The sequence below is a fragment of the Aquarana catesbeiana genome, linkage group LG10 (genome assembly GCF_042186555.1).
Source record: "Aquarana catesbeiana isolate 2022-GZ linkage group LG10, ASM4218655v1, whole genome shotgun sequence".
Classification (NCBI taxonomy): Eukaryota; Metazoa; Chordata; class Amphibia; order Anura; family Ranidae; genus Aquarana; species Aquarana catesbeiana.
The window spans coordinates 247,357,437-247,360,854 of NC_133333.1; positions in this window are offsets into that span (position 1 = coordinate 247,357,437).

Below are 3,418 nucleotides of genomic sequence, written 5' to 3' on the forward strand. Positions count from 1 at the left end.
ATCTCTCTCCTTGTGCAGGGGGACTGGTCTTGTCTCCGCCCCCCTCTGGTAGTTTTCTGTAGTGGGTGGGGCTTACAGAATCCCACCCACAGCTCTGCTCTCTCTCCTTGTGCAGGATGACTGGTCTTGTCTCCGCCCCTCTCCTGTAGTTTTCTGTAGTGGGCGGGGCTTACAGAATCCCACTCACAGCTCTGCTCTCTCTCCTTGTGCAGGATGACTGGTCTTGTCTCCGCCCCTCTCCTGTAGTTTTCTGTAGTGGGCGGGGCTTACAGAATCCCACCCACAGCTCTGCTCTCTCTCCTTGTGCAGGATGACTGATCTTGTCTCCGCCCCCCCACTGTAGTTTTCTGTAGTAGATGGTCCCTCCCACCGCTCTGATCTATGCACAGACTACACAGTGATGATGTCACGGCTACTTTTACAAGGTAATATCTGGGTCTGTAAAGGCATTTTCTGCTCACAAAGTCAATTGAAATCCTTTGTGGCTTTTGAGGAATACGCAGTATATTTTCTTTTCAGTTGTCCCGGTGGAACGGCTCCAAATCCTGTTTTCCGACTTGTTTTTTTTTTTTTTCACGGGAAACAAGTTTACGCAACCCTATAAAAATAACCAAGCCGTGTCACATAAACAGCGTCATTAAAATCGTATTTTAAACCCGGCTTTGTGTTCGCGGAGGCTTCAGGCAGCGGCGTCGGCGGAGGAGAGAAGCTGGAGGCGCCGCGTGCGGGCTCGAGCGTTCGGTATTTACACCGCACGCAGCGCGCCCGTACTTTTTATCCATAACAAATGTAACGCGATGGAGAGAAAAGCCCCAACAGAGAGCCTCATACACGTCTAAACTTCCTATTTTTATTCTGCTTCAACCACCTGCAGCTCGCCATTATTAGCGCATCATACCTGCGAGCGAAGGAGGATCGTTGGCGCTGGGGGTGGGGGGGTTGGGGCAGACCATGGACGCATCTTTCCTCGTTTAACCACTTCAAGAGAGAAGGTATTTGGGGCTCCCTATGTAGACCCTACCAATGAACTTCTCCTATTTGTTTCCTTTTGGTGTGTTAAACATAGTGCTAAAGAAATTAAGGGTCTATCATTTTTATCATAGGCGTATTTTATATGATGAGACAGAACATCAACCAAAAATCCAGAAAAAACACGTTACAAATGTTATAAATTGTGTTGCAGTTCAGTGAGTAAAATAAGTATTTGATCCCCAATCAAAACATGACTTAGTAGTTGGTGGAGAAACCCTTGTTGGCAAGCACAGAGGTAAGACGTTTCTTGTAGTTGGTGACCAGGTTTGCAGACATCTCAGGAGGGTTTTTGGTCCACTCTTCCTTACAGGTCTTCTCTAAATCTTTTTTTGGCTGCTCGAAGTTTCAGCTCCCTTCATAAATTTTCTAAAGGATAAAGGTCTGGAGACTGTCTAGGCCACTCCACTTAATCCACTCCTTTGTTGCCTTGGTGGTATGTTTTGGGTCATTGTCATCCTGGAAGACCCATCCACGACCCATCTTCAGTGTTCTGGCTGAGGGAAGAAGGTTCTCATCCAAGATTTTACCATACATGGTCCCGTCCATTGACCCCTCAATGCGGCAAAGTCGGCCTGTACCTTTAGCAGAGAAACAGCCTCAAAGCATCACGTTTCCACCTCCGTGCTTGACTGTAGGGATGATGTTCTTAGGGTCATAGTCAGCATTTTTCTTCCTCCAAACACAGCGAGTGGAGTTAAGGCCAAAGAGCTCAATTTTGGTCTCATCTGATCACAGCACTTTCTCCCAATCCTTCTCTGAATCATTTAGATGTTCATTGGCAAACCTCAGATGGGTCTGTACATGTGCCTTCTGGAGGAGGGGGACCTTGCAAGTGCTTGAGGATTTCAATCCATGGCGGTGTATTGTGTTACCAATGGTTTGTTTGGTGACTGTGGTCCCAACTGCCTTGAGATCATTCACAAGCTCCTCCAGTGTAGTTCTTGGCTGATCCCTCACTTTTCTTATGATCATCCTCACTCCATGAGGTGAAACCTTTCATGGAGCTCCAGACTGCGGACGATTGATGGTTGTTTTGTATTTCTTCCATTTGTGAGTAATCGCTCCAAAGGTTGTCCCCTTCTCACCAAGCTTCTTGTTGATAGTCTTGTAGCCCATTCCAGCCTTGTGCAGGTCTACAATCTTGTCCCGGACCTCCTTTGACAGCTCTTTGGTCTTGCCCATGATGGTGAGGTTTGAATTGAAGAAAGAGATTCTGTGGACAGGTGTCTTTTATACACATAACAAGTTGTCATTGGGAGCTCCTTCTTACATTGACAGGACTAATCTGTGTACCACATGAGCACCTACTGTAGCCAGTCTGTGGGAGCCAGAATTATTGTGGGTTGGTAGGGGATCAAATACTTATTTTACTCACTGAACTTCAACTCCATTTATAACATTTGTATCATGTGTTTTTTCTGGATTTTTGGTTGCTATTCTGTCTCTATCATTTAAAATACACCTATGATAAAAAAATTATAGACCCTTCATTTCTTTGTAAGTGGACAAACTTACAAAATCTGCAGGGGATCAAATCATCATTTTCACCAGTGTATTTGCCCAATAAAATACCTGTTGATCCTGCCAGAAATCCTGTGAGCTGACATCTTCCTGTACTCGCTGCTGTGGGCTATAAAATGCCTCTCTCTATTCTATGGAGATGAGGAGAGGGAGGGGTCTTCCGTAACCTAGGGTGACAACCCTACTCCTCTATAGCTAAAGTGCAGTGAGCGTAGTCACCCTAGGACAGGAAGTGTGTTACTGGAAGGATCACCAGGTGAAAATAAAAAGGCTGAAAAAAATGCAGCCATATACACTAGCCGACCGCCTAACTAGGTATTTCCAATAAAAGTGATCCCAGTGGCAGGTTCACCGCGGGATCAATTATAGAAGTGGCAGGAGAGGTGCCCCCCCCCCCCTCTTCCTGGACGTTTCCGGGCTTACCGGAGCCGTCGGTAAAGCCTGCAAGCAAACCGCTGCCTGGGGAGGAAGTCGAGTGAGGGCAAGATGGACTCCACTCGGCTCTATGCCCTTGGAGGACCGGAGCAACCTCTGACATCACTTCCAGTTCTCGGGCAAAATCAAAGGATTTTTTTTTTTCTTAAAGTCAAAATGTCAAAAAAAAAAAATTTTAATTTAAATGTAAATGAGAGATCTGGGGTCTTTTTGACCCCAGATCTCACAATAAAGAGGACCTGTCATGCTCATTTTTATTATAAGTGATATTTACATTCCTTGTAATAGGAATAATAATAAAAGAAATGAAAGGGACAGTGTAAAAAATAAAAATAAAAATAAATAAATAAATAAGAAAAAAAAAATGAAGCACCCCATTCCTCCGCGCTCACGCGCAGAAGTAAGGTGTCGGCACGATCGTTAGAGCGAG